The sequence below is a fragment of the Carassius gibelio genome, chromosome A10 (genome assembly GCF_023724105.1).
Source record: "Carassius gibelio isolate Cgi1373 ecotype wild population from Czech Republic chromosome A10, carGib1.2-hapl.c, whole genome shotgun sequence".
In the NCBI taxonomy this organism is placed as follows: Eukaryota; Metazoa; Chordata; class Actinopteri; order Cypriniformes; family Cyprinidae; genus Carassius; species Carassius gibelio.
The window spans coordinates 24059126-24082723 of NC_068380.1; positions in this window are offsets into that span (position 1 = coordinate 24059126).

The following is a 23598-nucleotide window of genomic DNA, read 5'->3' on the forward strand; positions in this document are numbered from 1 at the left end:
AGCTATGATTAGCTACAGAAGGCCAACAGGAAGTAGAGAAAACACTGTCAAAGAGAAGCACTTATGAACATAGGACCAATCAATGCTCCAATTTGAAGTCATCTTAATGGGATGGATACTGTGAATATCTGATCATTGCATTTAGAACTCAGTTTGGCGTCCCAGAAAATAAATTATCTCCTGAAGCACTGGTCACTTGAAACTACCCCAACAAATAGCACTTACCTACTACAACAGACAAGTCAGTGCCATTATGAGGGTACCGATAGTGACAAATCAAAATATTTTCCATTTCGAAGACTACAAGTCTGTGGAATCAGATGAGGACATTTCCAGCCAGAGATACCAGGAGCATGATGCCTGCAGTCAAGTTGAGCTGATCTGAGCAGTTTTGTTAACAGCACCCATTATAAATATGTCTATGGCTCTTTGGCTTTGCTGTGGTCGTTGGTACTTGGGTAGTTTTGAAAGGCCATTAATCTTTGATTGCCCTGTTAATATCTTTGGAATGCCTCAGCATTCTTGAGCATGGGTGGACTTTTCACACATTTAAAGCATTTCATGCAAATTCAACTATTATAATGTTTTCTGAAAGAAGACAGTCCTTGTTAAAGCATAGAAACACACCATGCACAAAATCAATGATTACCATGCCAAAACTTTGGAAAAAACAGCACCTTCTAGTGTTTAAATTTGGATTCTGTTGTAATCAAGGCAATGGGCAAACCCACTGATGAACAAACACCAGCAAGGCAGTCCCAAAGTAAAGCACTTATTCTTACATGGAATGACAGATGCTTCTCTTTGTAGTCATCGAGGGAGTCTCCTTCAAATTAAACTAAATACAGACCAGTTGGACACTGGGAAGTCAGTCAGCAAACATTTACCCCAACTTGATAGCACTTTCTGCTTTGGTTGAAAAGAAAGATGCTAAAGTTAGAGTAGACATCATCTGCTTTTCACTCAAGGAGGCAAGGATTTGAAAAGTTGGCCACAGAGGAGGATGCATAATTGTGTCCAATTTTTTTCAATTTTATTCAGCATTTACAGTTACAAGTTTGGACCAGAGGCATATATCTGCAAAATAAGAAATACTAATTAAATAAATAAAAAACTATACGAAATAGAACATAGGTGAAGCTTTGGTTGCTCTTCATTTCCTCAGTACTACTACCCCAAAGAGAAGCACTTATGAACATAGGACCAACCAATGCTCCCATTTGAAGTAATCTTAATGGGATGGATACTGTGAATATCTGATCATTGCCTTTAGAACTCAGTTTGGCGTCCCAGAAAATGAATTATGTCCTGAAGCACTCGTCACTTGAAACTACCCCAACAAATAGCACTTACCTATTACAACAGACAAGTCAGTGCCATTATGAGGGTACCGATAGTGACAAATCAAAATATTTTCCATTTCGAAGACTACAAGTCTGTGGAATCAGATGAGGACATTTCCAGCCAGAGATACCAGGAGCATGCTGCCTGCAGTCAAGGTGAGCTGATCTGAGCAGTTTTGTTAACAGCACCCATTATAAATATGTCTATGGCTCTTTGGCTTTACTGTGGTCGTTGGTACTTGGGTAGTTTTGAAAGGCCATTCATCTTTGATTTCCCTGTTAATATCTTTGGAATGCCTCAGCATTCTTGAGCATGGGTGGACTTTTCACACATTTAAAGCATTTCATGCAAATTCAACTATTATAATGTTTTCTGAAAGAAGAACATTATGACAGTCCTTGTTAAAGCATAGAAACACACCATGCACAAAATCAATGATTACCATGCCAAAACTTTGGAAAAAACAGCACCTTCTAGTGTTTAAATTTGGATTCTGTTGTAATCAAGGCAATGGGCAAACCCACTGATGAACAAACACCAGCAAGGCAGTCCCAAAGTAAAGCACTTATTCTTACATGGAATAACAGATGCTTCTCTTTGTAGTCATCGAGGGAGTCTCCTTCAAATGAAACTAAAAACAGACCAGTTGGACACTGGGAAGTCAGTCAGCAAACATTTACCCCAACTTGATAGCACTTTCTGCTTTGGTTGAAAAGAAAGATGCTAAAGTTAGAGTAGACATCAGCTGCTTTTCACTCAAGGAGGCAAGGAGTTGAAAAGGTGGCTACAGAGGAGGATGAAAAATTGTGTCTACATTTTTCAATTTTATTCAGCATTTACAGTTACAAGTTTGGACCAGAGGCATATATCTGCAAAATAAGAAATACTAATTAATTAAATAAAAACTATAAGAAATAGAACATAGGTGACGCTTTGGTTGCTCTTCATTTCCTCATTACTACTACCCCAAAGAGAAGCACTTATGAACATAGGACCAATCAATGCTCCAATTTGAAGTAATCTTAATGGGATGGATACTGTGAATATCTGATCATTGCATTTAGAACTCAGTTTGGCGTCCCAGAAAATAAATTATCTCCTGAAGGACTGGTCACTTGAAACTACCCCAACAAATAGCACTTACCTACTACAACAGACAAGTCAGTGCCATTATGAGGGTACCGATAGTGACAAATCAAAATATTTTCCATTTCGAAGACTACAAGTCTGTGGAATCAGATGAGGACATTTCCAGCCAGAGATACCAGGAGCATGCTGCCTGCAGTCAAGTTGAGCTGATCTGAGCAGTTTTGTTAACAGCACCCATTATAAATATGTCTATGGCTCTTTGGCTTTGCTGTGGTCCTTGGTACTTGGGTAGTTTTGAAAGGCCATTAATCTTTGATTGCCCTGTTAATATCTTTGGAATGCCTCAGCATTCTTGAGCATGGGTGGACTTTTCACACATTTAAAGCATTTCATGCAAATTCAACTATTATAATGTTTTCTGAAAGAAGAACATTATGACAGTCCTTGTTAAAGCATAGAAACACACCATGCACAAAATCAATGATTACCATGCCAAAACTTTGGAAAAAACAGCACCTTCTAGTGTTTAAATTTGGATTCTGCTGTAATCAAGGCAATGGACAAACCCACTGATGAACAAACACCAACAAGGCAGTCCCAAAGTAAAGCACTTATTCTTACATGGAATAACAGATGCTTCTCTTTGTAGTCATCGAGGGAGTCTCCTTCTAATGAAACTAAAAACAGACCAGTTGGACACTGGGAAGTCAGTCAGCAAACATTTACCCCAACTTGATAGCACTTTCTGCTTTGGTTGAAAAGAAAGATACTAAAGTTAGAGTAGACATCAGCTGCTTTTCACTCAAGGAGGCAAGGAGTTGAAAAGGTAGAGGTAGACATCAGCTGCTTTGCACTCAAGGAGGCAAAGAGTTGAAAAGGTGGCTACAGAGGAGGATGAAAAATTGTGTCCACATTTTTCAATTTTATTCAGCATTTACAGTTACAAGTTTGGACCAGAGGCATATATCTGCAAAATAAGAAATACTAATTAATTAAATAAAAAACTATAAGAAATAGAACATAGGTTAATCTTTGGTTGCTCTTCATTTCCTCATTACTACTACCCCAAAGAGAAGCACTTATGAACATAGGACCAATCAATGCTCCCATTTGAAGTAATCTCAATGGGATGGATACTGTGAATATCTGATCATTGCATTTAGAACTCAGTTTGGCGTCCCAGAAAATAAATTATCTCCTGAAGCACTGGTCACTTGAAACTACCCCAACAAATAGCACTTACCTATTACAACAGACAAGTCAGTGCCATTATGAGGGTACCGATAGTGACAAATCAAAATATTTTCCATTTCGAAGACTACAATTCTGTGGAATCAGATGAGGACATTTCCAGCCAGAGATACCAGGAGCATGCTGCCTGCAGTCAAGGTGAGCTGATCTGAGCAGTTTTGTTAACAGCACCCATTATAAATATGTCTATGGCTCTTTGGCTTTGCTGTGGTCGTTGGTACTTGGGTAGTTTTGAAAGGCCATTAATCTTTGTTTTCCCTGTTAATATCTTTGGAATGCCTCAGCATTCTTGAGCATGGGTGGACTTTTCACACATTTAAAGCATTTCATGCAAATTCAACTATTATAATGTTTTCTGAAAGATGAACATTATGACAGTCCTTGTTAAAGCATAGAAACACACCATGCACAAAATCAATGATTACCATCCCAAAACTTTGGAAAAAACAGCACTTTCTAGTGTTTAAATTTGGATTCTGCTGTAATCAAGGCAATGGACAAACCCACTGATGAACAAACACCAGCAAGGCAGTCCCAAAGTAAAGCACTTATTCTTACATGGAATAACAGATGCTTATCTTTGTAGTCATCGAGGGAGTCTACTTCAAATGAAACTAAATACAGACCAGTTGGACACTGGGAAGTCAGTCAGCAAACATTTACCCCAACTTGATAGCACTTTCTGTTTTGGTTGAAAAGAAAGATGCTAAAGTTAGAGTAGACATCAGCTGCTTTGCACTCAAGGAGGCAAGGAGTTGAAAAGGTGGCTACAGAGGAGGATGAAAAATTGTGTCCACATTTTTCAATTTTATTCAGCATTTACAGTTACAAGTTTGGACCAGAGGCATATATCTGCAAAATAAGAAATACTAATTAATTAAATAAAAAACTATAAGACATAGAACATAGGTGAAGCTTTGGTTGCTCTTCATTTCCTCAGTACTACTACCCCAAAGAGAAGCACTTATGAACATAGGACCAACCAATGCTCCCATTTGAAGTAATCTTAATGGGATGGATACTGTGAATATCTGATCATTGCCTTTAGAACTCAGTTTGGCGTCCCAGAAAATGAATTATGTCCTGAAGCACTCGTCACTTGAAACTACCCCAACAAATAGCACTTACCTATTACAACAGACAAGTCAGTGCCATTATGAGGGTACCGATAGTGACAAATCAAAATATTTTCCATTTCGAAGACTACAAGTCTGTGGAATCAGATGAGGACATTTCCAGCCAGAGATACCAGGAGCATGCTGCCTGCAGTCAAGGTGAGCTGATCTGAGCAGTTTTGTTATCAGCACCCATTATAAATATGTCTATGGCTCTTTGGCTTTACTGTGGTCGTTGGTACTTGGGTAGTTTTGAAAGGCCATTCATCTTTGATTTCCCTGTTAATATCTTTGGAATGCCTCAGCATTCTTGAGCATGGGTGGACTTTTCACACATTTAAAGCATTTCATGCAAATTCAACTATTATAATGTTTTCTGAAAGAAGAACATTATGACAGTCCTTGTTAAAGCATAGAAACACACCATGAACAAAATCAATGATTACCATGCCAAAACTTTGGAAAAAACAGCCACTTCTAGTGTTTAAATTTGGATTCTGTTGTAATCAAGGCAATGGGCTAACCCACTGATGAACAAACACCAGCAAGGCAGTCCCAAAGTAAAGCACTTATTCTTACATGGAATAACAGATGCTTCTCTTTGTAGTCATCGAGGGAGTCTCCTTCAAATGAAACTAAAAACAGACCAGTTGGACACTGGGAAGTCAGTCAGCAAACATTTACCCCAACTTGATAGCACTTTCTGCTTTGGTTGAAAAGAAAGATGCTAAAGTTAGAGTAGACATCAGCTGCTTTTCACTCAAGGAGGCAAGGAGTTGAAAAGGTGGCTACAGAGGAGGATGAAAAATTGTGTCTACATTTTTCAATTTTATTCAGCATTTACAGTTACAAGTTTGGACCAGAGGCATATATCTGCAAAATAAGAAATACTAATTAATTAAATAAAAACTATAAGAAATAGAACATAGGTGAAGCTTTGGTTGCTCTTCATTTCCTCATTACTACTACCCCAAAGAGAAGCACTTATGAACATAGGACCAATCAATGCTCCAATTTGAAGTAATCTTAATGGGATGGATACTGTGAATATCTGATCATTGCATTTAGAACTCAGTTTGGCGTCCCAGAAAATAAATTATCTCCTGAAGCACTGGTCACTTGAAACTACCCCAACAAATAGCACTTACCTACTACAACAGACAAGTCAGTGCCATTATGAGGGTACCGATAGTGACAAATCAAAATATTTTCCATTTCGAAGACTACAAGTCTGTGGAATCAGATGAGGACATTTCCAGCCAGAGATACCAGGAGCATGCTGCCTGCAGTCAAGTTGAGCTGATCTGAGCAGTTTTGTTAACAGCACCCATTATAAATATGTCTATGGCTCTTTGGCTTTGCTGTGGTCGTTGGTACTTGGGTAGTTTTGAAAGGCCATTAATCTTTGATTGCCCTGTTAATATCTTTGGAATGCCTCAGCATTCTTGAGCATGGGTGGACTTTTCACACATTTAAAGCATTTCATGCAAATTCAACTATTATAATGTTTTCTGAAAGAAGAACATTATGACAGTCCTTGTTAAAGCATAGAAACACACCATGCACAAAATCAATGATTACCATGCCAAAACTTTGGAAAAAACAGCACCTTCTAGTGTTTAAATTTGGATTCTGCTGTAATCAAGGCAATGGACAAACCCACTGATGAACAAACACCAACAAGGCAGTCCCAAAGTAAAGAACTTATTCTTACATGGAATAACAGATGCTTCTCTTTGTAGTCATCGAGGGAGTCTCCTTCAAATGCAACTAAATACAGACCAGTTGGACACTGGGAAGTCAGTCAGCAAACACTTACCCCAACTTGATAGCACTTTCTGCTTTGGTTGAAAAGAAAGATGCTAAAGTTAGAGTAGACATCAGCTGCTTTGCACTCAAGGAGGCAAGGAGTTGAAAAGGTGGCTACAGAGGAGGATGAAAAATTGTGTCCACATTTTTCAATTTTATTCAGCATTTACAGTTACAAGTTTGGACCAGAGGCATATATCTGCAAAATAAGAAATACTAATTAATTAAATAAAAAACTATAAGACATAGAACATAGGTGAAGCTTTGGTTGCTCTTCATTTCCTCAGTACTACTACCCCAAAGAGAAGCACTTATGAACATAGGACCAACCAATGCTCCCATTTGAAGTAATCTTAATGGGATGGATACTGTGAATATCTGATCATTGCCTTTAGAACTCAGTTTGGCGTCCCAGAAAATGAATTATGTCCTGAAGCACTCGTCACTTGAAACTACCCCAACAAATAGCACTTACCTATTACAACAGACAAGTCAGTGCCATTATGAGGGTACCGATAGTGACAAATCAAAATATTTTCCATTTCGAAGACTACAAGTCTGTGGAATCAGATGAGGACATTTCCAGCCAGAGATACCAGGAGCATGCTGCCTGCAGTCAAGGTGAGCTGATCTGAGCAGTTTTGTTAACAGCACCCATTATAAATATGTCTATGGCTCTTTGGCTTTACTGTGGTCGTTGGTACTTGGGTAGTTTTGAAAGGCCATTCATCTTTGATTTCCCTGTTAATATCTTTGGAATGCCTCAGCATTCTTGAGCATGGGTGGACTTTTCACACATTTAAAGCATTTCATGCAAATTCAACTATTATAATGTTTTCTGAAAGAAGAACATTATGACAGTCCTTGTTAAAGCATAGAAACACACCATGAACAAAATCAATGATTACCATGCCAAAACTTTGGAAAAAACAGCCACTTCTAGTGTTTAAATTTGGATTCTGTTGTAATCAAGGCAATGGGCTAACCCACTGATGAACAAACACCAGCAAGGCAGTCCCAAAGTAAAGCACTTATTCTTACATGGAATAACAGATGCTTCTCTTTGTAGTCATCGAGGGAGTCTCCTTCAAATGAAACTAAAAACAGACCAGTTGGACACTGGGAAGTCAGTCAGCAAACATTTACCCCAACTTGATAGCACTTTCTGCTTTGGTTGAAAAGAAAGATGCTAAAGTTAGAGTAGACATCAGCTGCTTTTCACTCAAGGAGGCAAGGAGTTGAAAAGGTGGCTACAGAGGAGGATGAAAAATTGTGTCTACATTTTTCAATTTTATTCAGCATTTACAGTTACAAGTTTGGACCAGAGGCATATATCTGCAAAATAAGAAATACTAATTAATTAAATAAAAACTATAAGAAATAGAACATAGGTGAAGCTTTGGTTGCTCTTCATTTCCTCATTACTACTACCCCAAAGAGAAGCACTTATGAACATAGGACCAATCAATGCTCCAATTTGAAGTAATCTTAATGGGATGGATACTGTGAATATCTGATCATTGCATTTAGAACTCAGTTTGGCGTCCCAGAAAATAAATTATCTCCTGAAGCACTGGTCACTTGAAACTACCCCAACAAATAGCACTTACCTACTACAACAGACAAGTCAGTGCCATTATGAGGGTACCGATAGTGACAAATCAAAATATTTTCCATTTCGAAGACTACAAGTCTGTGGAATCAGATGAGGACATTTCCAGCCAGAGATACCAGGAGCATGCTGCCTGCAGTCAAGTTGAGCTGATCTGAGCAGTTTTGTTAACAGCACCCATTATAAATATGTCTATGGCTCTTTGGCTTTGCTGTGGTCGTTGGTACTTGGGTAGTTTTGAAAGGCCATTAATCTTTGATTGCCCTGTTAATATCTTTGGAATGCCTCAGCATTCTTGAGCATGGGTGGACTTTTCACACATTTAAAGCATTTCATGCAAATTCAACTATTATAATGTTTTCTGAAAGAAGAACATTATGACAGTCCTTGTTAAAGCATAGAAACACACCATGCACAAAATCAATGATTACCATGCCAAAACTTTGGAAAAAACAGCACCTTCTAGTGTTTAAATTTGGATTCTGCTGTAATCAAGGCAATGGACAAACCCACTGATGAACAAACACCAACAAGGCAGTCCCAAAGTAAAGAACTTATTCTTACATGGAATAACAGATGCTTCTCTTTGTAGTCATCGAGGGAGTCTCCTTCAAATGCAACTAAATACAGACCAGTTGGACACTGGGAAGTCAGTCAGCAAACACTTACCCCAACTTGATAGCACTTTCTGCTTTGGTTGAAAAGAAAGATGCTAAAGTTAGAGTAGACATCAGCTGCTTTGCACTCAAGGAGGCAAGGAGTTGAAAAGGTAGAGGTAGACATCAGCTGCTTTGCACTCAAGGAGGCAAAGAGTTGAAAAGGTGGCTACAGAGGAGGATGAAAAATTGTGTCCACATTTTTCAATTTTATTCAGCATTTACAGTTACAAGTTTGGACCAGAGGCATATATCTGCAAAATAAGAAATACTAATTAATTAAATAAAAAACTATAAGAAATAGAACATAGGTTAATCTTTGGTTGCTCTTCATTTCCTCATTACTACTACCCCAAAGAGAAGCACTTATGAACATAGGACCAATCAATGCTCCCATTTGAAGTAATCTCAATGGGATGGATACTGTGAATATCTGATCATTGCATTTAGAACTCAGTTTGGCGTCCCAGAAAATAAATTATCTCCTGAAGCACTGGTCACTTGAAACTACCCCAACAAATAGCACTTACCTATTACAACAGACAAGTCAGTGCCATTATGAGGGTACCGATAGTGACAAATCAAAATATTTTCCATTTCGAAGACTACAATTCTGTGGAATCAGATGAGGACATTTCCAGCCAGAGATACCAGGAGCATGCTGCCTGCAGTCAAGGTGAGCTGATCTGAGCAGTTTTGTTAACAGCACCCATTATAAATATGTCTATGGCTCTTTGGCTTTGCTGTGGTCGTTGGTACTTGGGTAGTTTTGAAAGGCCATTAATCTTTGTTTTCCCTGTTAATATCTTTGGAATGCCTCAGCATTCTTGAGCATGGGTGGACTTTTCACACATTTAAAGCATTTCATGCAAATTCAACTATTATAATGTTTTCTGAAAGATGAACATTATGACAGTCCTTGTTAAAGCATAGAAACACACCATGCACAAAATCAATGATTACCATCCCAAAACTTTGGAAAAAACAGCACTTTCTAGTGTTTAAATTTGGATTCTGCTGTAATCAAGGCAATGGACAAACCCACTGATGAACAAACACCAGCAAGGCAGTCCCAAAGTAAAGCACTTATTCTTACATGGAATAACAGATGCTTATCTTTGTAGTCATCGAGGGAGTCTACTTCAAATGAAACTAAATACAGACCAGTTGGACACTGGGAAGTCAGTCAGCAAACATTTACCCCAACTTGATAGCACTTTCTGTTTTGGTTGAAAAGAATGATGCTAAAGTTAGAGTAGACATCAGCTGCTTTGCACTCAAGGAGGCAAGGAGTTGAAAAGGTGGCTACAGAGGAGGATGAAAAATTGTGTCCACATTTTTCAATTTTATTCAGCATTTACAGTTACAAGTTTGGACCAGAGGCATATATCTGCAAAATAAGAAATACTAATTAATGAAATAAAAAACTATAAGACATAGAACATAGGTGAAGCTTTGGTTGCTCTTCATTTCCTCATTACTACTACCCCAAAGAGAAGCACTTATGAACATTTGACTAATCAATGCTCCCATTTGAAGTAATCTTAATGGGATGGATACTGTGAATATCTGATCATTGCATTTAGAACTCAGTTTGGCGTCCCAGAAAATAAATTATCTCCTGAAGCACTGGTCACTTGAAACTACCCCAAAAAATAGCACTTACCTACTACAACAGACAAGTCAGTGCCATTATGAGGGTACCGATAGTGACAAATCAAAATATTTTCCATTTCGAAGACTACAAGTCTGTGGAATCAGATGAGGACATTTCCAGCCAGAGATACCAGGAGCATGCTGCCTGCAGTCAAGGTGAGCTGATCTGAGCAGTTTTGTTAACAGCACCCATTATAAATATGTCTATGGCTCTTTGGCTTTGCTGTGGTCGTTGGTACTTGGGTAGTTTTGAAAGGCCATTAATCTTTGATTGCCCTGTTAATATCTTTGGAATGCCTCAGCATTCTTGAGCATGGGTGGACTTTTCACACATTTAAAGCATTTCATGCAAATTCAACTATTATTATAATTTCTGAAAGAAGAACATTATGACAGTCCTTGTTAAAGCATAGAAACACACCATGCACAAAATCAATGATTACCATGCCAAAACTTTGGAAAAAACAGCACCTTCTAGTGTTTAAATTTGGATTCTGTTGTAATCAAGGCAAAGGGCAAACCCACTGATGAACAAACACCAGCAAGGCAGTCCCAAAGTAAAGCACTTATTCTTACATGGAATGACAGATGCTTCTCTTTGTAGTCATCGAGGGAGTCTCCTTCAAATGAAACTAAATACAGACCAGTTGGACACTGGGAAGTCAGTCAGCAAACATTTACCCCAACTTGATAGCACTTAGAAATCAGCTGCTTTTCACTCAAGGAGGCAAGGATTTGAAAAGTTGGCCACAGAGGAGGATGCATAATTGTGTCCAATTTTTTAAATTTTATTCAGCATTTACAGTTACAAGTTTGGACCAGAGGCATATATCTGTAAAATAAGAAATACTAATTAAATAAATAAAAAAAACTATAAGAAATAGAACATAGGTGAAGATTTGGTTGCTCTTCATTTCCTCAGTACTACTACCCCAAAGAGAAGCACTTATGAACATAGGACCAATCAATGCTCCCATTTGAAGTAATCTTAATGGGATGGATACTGTGAATATCTGATCATTGCCTTTAGAACTCAGTTTGGCGTCCCAGAAAATGAATTATGTCCTGAAGCACTCGTCACTTGAAACTACCCCAACAAATAGCACTTACCTATTACAGCAGACAAGTCAGTGCCATTATGAGGGTACCGATAGTGACAAATCAAAATATTTTCCATTTCGAAGACTACAAGTCTGTGGAATCAGATGAGGACATTTCCAGCCAGAGATACCAGGAGCATACTGCCTGCAGTCAAGGTGAGCTGATCTGAGCAGTTTTGTTAACAGCACCCATTATAAATATGTCTATGGCTCTTTGGCTTTGCTGTGGTCGTTGGTACTTGGGTAGTTTTGAAAGGCCATTAATCTTTGATTTCCCTGTTAATATCTTTGGAATGCCTCAGCATTCTTGAGCATGGGTGGACTTTTCACACATTTAAAGCATTTCATGCAAATTCAACTATTATAATGTTTTCTGAAAGAAGAACATTATGACAGTCCTTGTTAAAGCATAGAAACACACCATGCACAAAATCAATGATTACCATGCCAAAACTTTGGAAAAAACAGCACCTTCTAGTGTTTAAATTTGGATTCTGTTGTAATCAAGGCAATGGGCAAACCCACTGATGAACAAACACCAGCAAGGCAGTCCCAAAGTAAAGCACTTATTCTTACATGGAATGACAGATGCTTCTCTTTGTAGTCATCGAGGGAGTCTCCTTCAAATTAAACTAAATACAGACCAGTTGGACACTGGGAAGTCAGTCAGCAAACATTTACCCCAACTTGATAGCACTTTCTGCTTTGGTTGAAAAGAAAGATGCTAAAGTTAGAGTAGACATCAGCTGCTTTTCACTCAAGGAGGCAAGGATTTGAAAAGTTGGCCACAGAGGAGGATGCATAATTGTGTCCAATTTTTTCACTTTTATTCAGCATTTACAGTTACAAGTTTGGACCAGAGGCATATATCTGCAAAATAAGAAATACTAATTAAATAAATAAAAAACTATATTAAATAGAACATAGGTGAAGCTTTGGTTTCTCTTCATTTCCTCAGTACAACTACCCCAAAGAGAAGCACTTATGAACATAGGACCAATCAATGCTCCCATTTGAATTAATCTTAATGGGATGGATACTGTGAATATCTGATCATTGCCTTTAGAACTCAGTTTGGCGTCCCAGAAAATGAATTATGTCCTGAAGCACTCGTCGCTTGAAACTACCCCAACAAATAGAACTTACCTATTACAACAGACAAGTCAGTGCCATTATGAGGGTACCGATAGTGACAAATCAAAATATTTTCCATTTAGAAGACTACAAGTCTGTGGAATCAGATGAGGACATTTCCAGCCAGAGATACCAGGAGCATGCTGCCTGCAGTCAAGGTGAGCTGATCTGAGCAGTTTTGTTAACAGCACCCATTATAAATATGTCTATGGCTCTTTGGCTTTGCTGTGGTCGTTGGTACTTGGGTAGTTTTGAAAGGCCATTAATCTTTGATTGCCCTGTTAATATCTTTGGAATGCCTCAGCATTCTTGAGCATGGGTGGACTTTTCACACATTTAAAGCATTTCATGCAAATTCAACTATTATAATGTTTTCTGAAAGAAGACAGTCCTTGTTAAAGCATAGAAACACACCATGCACAAAATCAATGATTACCATGCCAAAACTTTGGAAAAAACAGCACCTTCTAGTGTTTAAATTTGGATTCTGTTGTAATCAAGGCAATGGGCAAACCCACTGATGAACAAACACCAGCAAGGCAGTCCCAAAGTAAAGCACTTATTCTTACATGGAATGACAGATGCTTCTCTTTGTAGTCATCGAGGGAGTCTCCTTCAAATTAAACTAAATACAGACCAGTTGGACACTGGGAAGTCAGTCAGCAAACATTTACCCCAACTTGATAGCACTTTCTGCTTTGGTTGAAAAGAAAGATGCTAAAGTTAGAGTAGACATCATCTGCTTTTCACTCAAGGAGGCAAGGATTTGAAAAGTTGGCCACAGAGGAGGATGCATAATTGTGTCCAATTTTTTTCAATTTTATTCAGCATTTACAGTTACAAGTTTGGACCAGAGGCATATATCTGCAAAATAAGAAATACTAATTAAATAAATAAAAAACTAAACGAAATAGAACATAGGTGAAGCTTTGGTTGCTCTTCATTTCCTCAGTACTACTACCCCAAAGAGAAGCACTTATGAACATAGGACCAATCAATGCTCCCATTTGAAGTAATCTTAATGGGATGGATACTGTGAATATCTGATCATTGCCTTTAGAACTCAGTTTGGCGTCCCAGAAAATGAATTATGTCCTGAAGCACTCGTCACTTGAAACTACCCCAACAAATAGCACTTACCTATTACAGCAGACAAGTCAGTGCCATTATGAGGGTACCGATAGTGACAAATCAAAATATTTTCCATTTCGAAGACTACAAGTCTGTGGAATCAGATGAGGACATTTCCAGCCAGAGATACCAGGAGCATACTGCCTGCAGTCAAGGTGAGCTGATCTGAGCAGTTTTGTTAACAGCACCCATTATAAATATGTCTATGGCTCTTTGGCTTTGCTGTGGTCGTTGGTACTTGGGTAGTTTTGAAAGGCCATTAATCTTTGATTTCCCTGTTAATATCTTTGGAATGCCTCAGCATTCTTGAGCATGGGTGGACTTTTCACACATTTAAAGCATTTCATGCAAATTCAACTATTATAATGTTTTCTGAAAGAAGAACATTATGACAGTCCTTGTTAAAGCATAGAAACACACCATGCACAAAATCAATGATTACCATGCCAAAACTTTGGAAAAAACAGCACCTTCTAGTGTTTAAATTTGGATTCTGTTGTAATCAAGGCAATGGGCAAACCCACTGATGAACAAACACCAGCAAGGCAGTCCCAAAGTAAAGCACTTATTCTTACATGGAATGACAGATGCTTCTCTTTGTAGTCATCGAGGGAGTCTCCTTCAAATTAAACTAAATACAGACCAGTTGGACACTGGGAAGTCAGTCAGCAAACATTTACCCCAACTTGATAGCACTTTCTGCTTTGGTTGAAAAGAAAGATGCTAAAGTTAGAGTAGACATCAGCTGCTTTTCACTCAAGGAGGCAAGGATTTGAAAAGTTGGCCACAGAGGAGGATGCATAATTGTGTCCAATTTTTTCACTTTTATTCAGCATTTACAGTTACAAGTTTGGACCAGAGGCATATATCTGCAAAATAAGAAATACTAATTAAATAAATAAAAAACTATATTAAATAGAACATAGGTGAAGCTTTGGTTTCTCTTCATTTCCTCAGTACTACTACCCCAAAGAGAAGCACTTATGAACATAGGACCAATCAATGCTCCCATTTGAATTAATCTTAATGGGATGGATACTGTGAATATCTGATCATTGCCTTTAGAACTCAGTTTGGCGTCCCAGAAAATGAATTATGTCCTGAAGCACTCGTCGCTTGAAACTACCCCAACAAATAGAACTTACCTATTACAACAGACAAGTCAGTGCCATTATGAGGGTACCGATAGTGACAAATCAAAATATTTTCCATTTAGAAGACTACAAGTCTGTGGAATCAGATGAGGACATTTCCAGCCAGAGATACCAGGAGCATGCTGCCTGCAGTCAAGGTGAGCTGATCTGAGCAGTTTTGTTAACAGCACCCATTATAAATATGTCTATGGCTCTTTGGCTTTGCTGTGGTCGTTGGTACTTGGGTAGTTTTGAAAGGCCATTAATCTTTGATTGCCCTGTTAATATCTTTGGAATGCCTCAGCATTCTTGAGCATGGGTGGACTTTTCACACATTTAAAGCATTTCATGCAAATTCAACTATTATAATGTTTTCTGAAAGAAGACAGTCCTTGTTAAAGCATAGAAACACACCATGCACAAAATCAATGATTACCATGCCAAAACTTTGGAAAAAACAGCACCTTCTAGTGTTTAAATTTGGATTCTGTTGTAATCAAGGCAATGGGCAAACCCACTGATGAACAAACACCAGCAAGGCAGTCCCAAAGTAAAGCACTTATTCTTACATGGAATGACAGATGCTTCTCTTTGTAGTCATCGAGGGAGTCTCCTTCAAATTAAACTAAATACAGACCAGTTGGACACTGGGAAGTCAGTCAGCAAACATTTACCCCAACTTGATAGCACTTTCTGCTTTGGTTGAAAAGAAAGATGCTAAAGTTAGAGTAGACATCATCTGCTTTTCACTCAAGGAGGCAAGGATTTGAAAAGTTGGCCACAGAGGAGGATGCATAATTGTGTCCAATTTTTTTCAATTTTATTCAGCATTTACAGTTACAAGTTTGGACCAGAGGCATATATCTGCAAAATAAGAAATACTAATTAAATAAATAAAAAACTAAACGAAATAGAACATAGGTGAAGCTTTGGTTGCTCTTCATTTCCTCAGTACTACTACCCCAAAGAGAAGCACTTATGAACATAGGACCAACCAATGCTCCCATTTGAAGTAATCTTAATGGGATGGATACTGTGAATATCTGATCATTGCCTTTAGAACTCAGTTTGGCGTCCCAGAAAATGAATTATGTCCTGAAGCACTCGTCACTTGAAACTACCCCAACAAATAGCACTTACCTATTACAACAGACAAGTCAGTGCCATTATGAGGGTACCGATAGTGACAAATCAAAATATTTTCCATTTCGAAGACTACAAGTCTGTGGAATCAGATGAGGACATTTCCAGCCAGAGATACCAGGAGCATGCTGCCTGCAGTCAAGGTGAGCTGATCTGAGCAGTTTTGTTAACAGCACCCATTATAAATATGTCTATGGCTCTTTGGCTTTACTGTGGTCGTTGGTACTTGGGTAGTTTTGAAAGGCCATTCATCTTTGATTTCCCTGTTAATATCTTTGGAATGCCTCAGCATTCTTGAGCATGGGTGGACTTTTCACACATTTAAAGCATTTCATGCAAATTCAACTATTATAATGTTTTCTGAAAGAAGAACATTATGACAGTCCTTGTTAAAGCATAGAAACACACCATGCACAAAATCAATGATTACCATGCCAAAACTTTGGAAAAAACAGCACCTTCTAGTGTTTAAATTTGGATTCTGTTGTAATCAAGGCAATGGGCAAACCCACTGATGAACAAACACCAGCAAGGCAGTCCCAAAGTAAAGCACTTATTCTTACATGGAATAACAGATGCTTCTCTTTGTAGTCATCGAGGGAGTCTCCTTCAAATGAAACTAAAAACAGACCAGTTGGACACTGGGAAGTCAGTCAGCAAACATTTACCCCAACTTGATAGCACTTTCTGCTTTGGTTGAAAAGAAAGATGCTAAAGTTAGAGTAGACATCAGCTGCTTTTCACTCAAGGAGGCAAGGAGTTGAAAAGGTGGCTACAGAGGAGGATGAAAAATTGTGTCTACATTTTTCAATTTTATTCAGCATTTACAGTTACAAGTTTGGACCAGAGGCATATATCTGCAAAATAAGAAATACTAATTAATTAAATAAAAACTATAAGAAATAGAACATAGGTGAAGCTTTGGTTGCTCTTCATTTCCTCATTACTACTACCCCAAAGAGAAGCACTTATGAACATAGGACCAATCAATGCTCCAATTTGAAGTAATCTTAATGGGATGGATACTGTGAATATCTGATCATTGCATTTAGAACTCAGTTTGGCGTCCCAGAAAATAAATTATCTCCTGAAGGACTGGTCACTTGAAACTACCCCAACAAATAGCACTTACCTACTACAACAGACAAGTCAGTGCCATTATGAGGGTACCGATAGTGACAAATCAAAATATTTTCCATTTCGAAGACTACAAGTCTGTGGAATCAGATGAGGACATTTCCAGCCAGAGATACCAGGAGCATGCTGCCTGCAGTCAAGTTGAGCTGATCTGAGCAGTTTTGTTAACAGCACCCATTATAAATATGTCTATGGCTCTTTGGCTTTGCTGTGGTCCTTGGTACTTGGGTAGTTTTGAAAGGCCATTAATCTTTGATTGCCCTGTTAATATCTTTGGAATGCCTCAGCATTCTTGAGCATGGGTGGACTTTTCACACATTTAAAGCATTTCATGCAAATTCAACTATTATAATGTTTTCTGAAAGAAGAACATTATGACAGTCCTTGTTAAAGCATAGAAACACACCATGCACAAAATCAATGATTACCATGCCAAAACTTTGGAAAAAACAGCACCTTCTAGTGTTTAAATTTGGATTCTGCTGTAATCAAGGCAATGGACAAACCCACTGATGAACAAACACCAACAAGGCAGTCCCAAAGTAAAGCACTTATTCTTACATGGAATAACAGATGCTTCTCTTTGTAGTCATCGAGGGAGTCTCCTTCTAATGAAACTAAAAACAGACCAGTTGGACACTGGGAAGTCAGTCAGCAAACATTTACCCCAACTTGATAGCACTTTCTGCTTTGGTTGAAAAGAAAGATGCTAAAGTTAGAGTAGACATCAGCTGCTTTTCACTCAAGGAGGCAAGGAGTTGAAAAGGTGGCTACAGAGGAGGATGAAAAATTGTGTCTACATTTTTCAATTTTATTCAGCATTTACAGTTACAAGTTTGGACCAGAGGCATATATCTGCAAAATAAGAAATACTAATTAATTAAATAAAAACTATAAGAAATAGAACATAGGTGAATCTTTGGTTGCTCTTCATTTCCTCATTACTACTACCCCAAAGAGAAGCACTTATGAACATAGGACCAATCAATGCTCCAATTTGAAGTAATCTTAATGGGATGGATACTGTGAATATCTGATCATTGCATTTAGAACTCAGTTTGGCGTCCCAGAAAATAAATTATCTCCTGAAGCACTGGTCACTTGAAACTACCCCAACAAATAGCACTTACCTACTACAACAGACAAGTCAGTGCCATTATGAGGGTACCGATAGTGACAAATCAAAATATTTTCCATTTCGAAGACTACAAGTCTGTGGAATCAGATGAGGACATTTCCAGCCAGAGATACCAGGAGCATGATGCCTGCAGTCAAGTTGAGCTGATCTGAGCAGTTTTGTTAACAGCACCCATTATAAATATGTCTATGGCTCTTTGGCTTTGCTGTGGTCGTTGATACTTGGGTAGTTTTGAAAGGCCATTAATCTTTGATTGCCCTGTTAATATCTTTGGAATGCCTCAGCATTCTTGAGCATGGGTGGACTTTTCACACATTTAAAGCATTTCATGCAAATTCAACTATTATAATGTTTTCTGAAAGAAGACAGTCCTTGTTAAAGCATAGAAACACACCATGCACAAAATCAATGATTACCATGCCAAAACTTTGGAAAAAACAGCACCTTCTAGTGTTTAAATTTGATTCAGCATTTACAGTTACAAGTTTGGACCAGAGGCATATATCTGCAAAATAAGAAATACTAATTAAATAAATAAAAAACTAAACGAAATAGAACATAGGTGAAGCTTTGGTTGCTCTTCATTTCCTCAGTACTACTACCCCAAAGAGAAGCACTTATGAACATAGGACCAACCAATGCTCCCATTTGAAGTAATCTTAATGGGATGGATACTGTGAATATCTGATCATTGCCTTTAGAACTCAGTTTGGCGTCCCAGAAAATGAATTATGTCCTGAAGCACTCGTCACTTGAAACTACCCCAACAAATAGCACTTACCTATTACAACAGACAAGTCAGTGCCATTATGAGGGTACCGATAGTGACAAATCAAAATATTTTCCATTTCGAAGACTACAAGTCTGTGGAATCAGATGAGGACATTTCCAGCCAGAGATACCAGGAGCATGCTGCCTGCAGTCAAGGTGAGCTGATCTGAGCAGTTTTGTTAACAGCACCCATTATAAATATGTCTATGGCTCTTTGGCTTTACTGTGGTCGTTGGTACTTGGGTAGTTTTGAAAGGCCATTCATCTTTGATTTCCCTGTTAATATCTTTGGAATGCCTCAGCATTCTTGAGCATGGGTGGACTTTTCACACATTTAAAGCATTTCATGCAAATTCAACTATTATAATGTTTTCTGAAAGAAGAACATTATGACAGTCCTTGTTAAAGCATAGAAACACACCATGCACAAAATCAATGATTACCATGCCAAAACTTTGGAAAAAACAGCACCTTCTAGTGTTTAAATTTGGATTCTGTTGTAATCAAGGCAATGGGCAAACCCACTGATGAACAAACACCAGCAAGGCAGTCCCAAAGTAAAGCACTTATTCTTACATGGAATAACAGATGCTTCTCTTTGTAGTCATCGAGGGAGTCTCCTTCAAATGAAACTAAAAACAGACCAGTTGGACACTGGGAAGTCAGTCAGCAAACATTTACCCCAACTTGATAGCACTTTCTGCTTTGGTTGAAAAGAAAGGTGCTAAAGTTAGAGTAGACATCAGCTGCTTTTCACTCAAGGAGGCAAGGAGTTGAAAAGGTGGCTACAGAGGAGGATGAAAAATTGTGTCTACATTTTTCAATTTTATTCAGCATTTACAGTTACAAGTTTGGACCAGAGGCATATATCTGCAAAATAAGAAATACTAATTAATTAAATAAAAACTATAAGAAATAGAACATAGGTGAAGCTTTGGTTGCTCTTCATTTCCTCATTACTACTACCCCAAAGAGAAGCACTTATGAACATAGGACCAATCAATGCTCCAATTTGAAGTAATCTTAATGGGATGGATACTGTGAATATCTGATCATTGCATTTAGAACTCAGTTTGGCGTCCCAGAAAATAAATTATCTCCTGAAGGACTGGTCACTTGAAACTACCCCAACAAATAGCACTTACCTACTACAACAGACAAGTCAGTGCCATTATGAGGGTACCGATAGTGACAAATCAAAATATTTTCCATTTCGAAGACTACAAGTCTGTGGAATCAGATGAGGACATTTCCAGCCAGAGATACCAGGAGCATGCTGCCTGCAGTCAAGTTGAGCTGATCTGAGCAGTTTTGTTAACAGCACCCATTATAAATATGTCTATGGCTCTTTGGCTTTGCTGTGGTCCTTGGTACTTGGGTAGTTTTGAAAGGCCATTAATCTTTGATTGCCCTGTTAATATCTTTGGAATGCCTCAGCATTCTTGAGCATGGGTGGACTTTTCACACATTTAAAGCATTTCATGCAAATTCAACTATTATAATGTTTTCTGAAAGAAGAACATTATGACAGTCCTTGTTAAAGCATAGAAACACACCATGCACAAAATCAATGATTACCATGCCAAAACTTTGGAAAAAACAGCACCTTCTAGTGTTTAAATTTGGATTCTGCTGTAATCAAGGCAATGGACAAACCCACTGATGAACAAACACCAACAAGGCAGTCCCAAAGTAAAGCACTTATTCTTACATGGAATAACAGATGCTTCTCTTTGTAGTCATCGAGGGAGTCTCCTTCTAATGAAACTAAAAACAGACCAGTTGGACACTGGGAAGTCAGTCAGCAAACATTTACCCCAACTTGATAGCACTTTCTGCTTTGGTTGAAAAGAAAGATGCTAAAGTTAGAGTAGACATCAGCTGCTTTGCACTCAAGGAGGCAAGGAGTTGAAAAGGTGGCTACAGAGGAGGATGAAAAATTGTGTCCACATTTTTCAATTTTATTCAGCATTTACAGTTACAAGTTTGGACCAGAGGCATATATCTGCAAAATAAGAAATACTAATTAATTAAATAAAAAACTATAAGACATAGAACATAGGTGAAGCTTTGGTTGCTCTTCATTTCCTCAGTACTACTACCCCAAAGAGAAGCACTTATGAACATAGGACCAACCAATGCTCCCATTTGAAGTAATCTTAATGGGATGGATACTGTGAATATCTGATCATTGCCTTTAGAACTCAGTTTGGCGTCCCAGAAAATGAATTATGTCCTGAAGCACTCGTCACTTGAAACTACCCCAACAAATAGCACTTACCTATTACAACAGACAAGTCAGTGCCATTATGAGGGTACCGATAGTGACAAATCAAAATATTTTCCATTTCGAAGACTACAAGTCTGTGGAATCAGATGAGGACATTTCCAGCCAGAGATACCAGGAGCATGCTGCCTGCAGTCAAGGTGAGCTGATCTGAGCAGTTTTGTTAACAGCACCCATTATAAATATGTCTATGGCTCTTTGGCTTTACTGTGGTCGTTGGTACTTGGGTAGTTTTGAAAGGCCATTCATCTTTGATTTCCCTGTTAATATCTTTGGAATGCCTCAGCATTCTTGAGCATGGGTGGACTTTTCACACATTTAAAGCATTTCATGCAAATTCAACTATTATAATGTTTTCTGAAAGAAGAACATTATGACAGTCCTTGTTAAAGCATAGAAACACACCATGAACAAAATCAATGATTACCATGCCAAAACTTTGGAAAAAACAGCACCTTCTAGTGTTTAAATTTGGATTCTGTTGTAATCAAGGCAATGGGCAAACCCACTGATGAACAAACACCAGCAAGGCAGTCCCAGAGTAAAGCACTTATTCTTACATGGAATAACAGATGCTTCTCTTTGTAGTCATCGAGGGAGTCTCCTTCAAATGAAACTAAAAACAGACCAGTTGGACACTGGGAAGTCAGTCAGCAAACATTTACCCCAACTTGATAGCACTTTCTGCTTTGGTTGAAAAGAAAGATGCTAAAGTTAGAGTAGACATCAGCTGCTTTTCACTCAAGGAGGCAAGGAGTTGAAAAGGTGGCTACAGAGGAGGATGAAAAATTGTGTCTACATTTTTCAATTTTATTCAGCATTTACAGTTACAAGTTTGGACCAGAGGCATATATCTGCAAAATAAGAAATACTAATTAATTAAATAAAAACTATAAGAAATAGAACATAGGTGAAGCTTTGGTTGCTCTTCATTTCCTCATTACTACTACCCCAAAGAGAAGCACTTATGAACATAGGACCAATCAATGCTCCAATTTGAAGTAATCTTAATGGGATGGATACTGTGAATATCTGATCATTGCATTTAGAACTCAGTTTGGCGTCCCAGAAAATAAATTATCTCCTGAAGCACTGGTCACTTGAAACTACCCCAACAAATAGCACTTACCTACTACAACAGACAAGTCAGTGCCATTATGAGGGTACCGATAGTGACAAATCAAAATATTTTCCATTTCGAAGACTACAAGTCTGTGGAATCAGATGAGGACATTTCCAGCCAGAGATACCAGGAGCATGCTGCCTGCAGTCAAGTTGAGCTGATCTGAGCAGTTTTGTTAACAGCTCCCATTATAAATATGTCTATGGCTCTTTGGCTTTGCTGTGGTCGTTGGTACTTGGGTAGTTTTGAAAGGCCATTAATCTTTGATTGCCCTGTTAATATCTTTGGAATGCCTCAGCATTCTTGAGCATGGGTGGACTTTTCACACATTTAAAGCATTTCATGCAAATTCAACTATTATAATGTTTTCTGAAAGAAGAACATTATGACAGTCCTTGTTAAAGCATAGAAACACACCATGCACAAAATCAATGATTACCATGCCAAAACTTTGGAAAAAACAGCACCTTCTAGTGTTTAAATTTGGATTCTGCTGTAATCAAGGCAATGGACAAACCCACTGATGAACAAACACCAACAAGGCAGTCCCAAAGTAAAGCACTTATTCTTACATGGAATAACAGATGCTTCTCTTTGTAGTCATCGAGGGAGTCTCCTTCTAATGAAACTAAAAACAGACCAGTTGGACACTGGGAAGTCAGTCAGCAAACATTTACCCCAACTTGATAGCACTTTCTGCTTTGGTTGAAAAGAAAGATGCTAAAGTTAGAGTAGACATCAGCTGCTTTGCACTCAAGGAGGCAAGGAGTTGAAAAGGTGGCTACAGAGGAGGATGAAAAATTGTGTCCACATTTTTCAATTTTATTCAGCATTTACAGTTACAAGTTTGGACCAGAGGCATATATCTGCAAAATAAGAAATACTAATTAATTAAATAAAAAACTATAAGACATAGAACATAGGTGAAGCTTTGGTTGCTCTTCATTTCCTCAGTACTACTACCCCAAA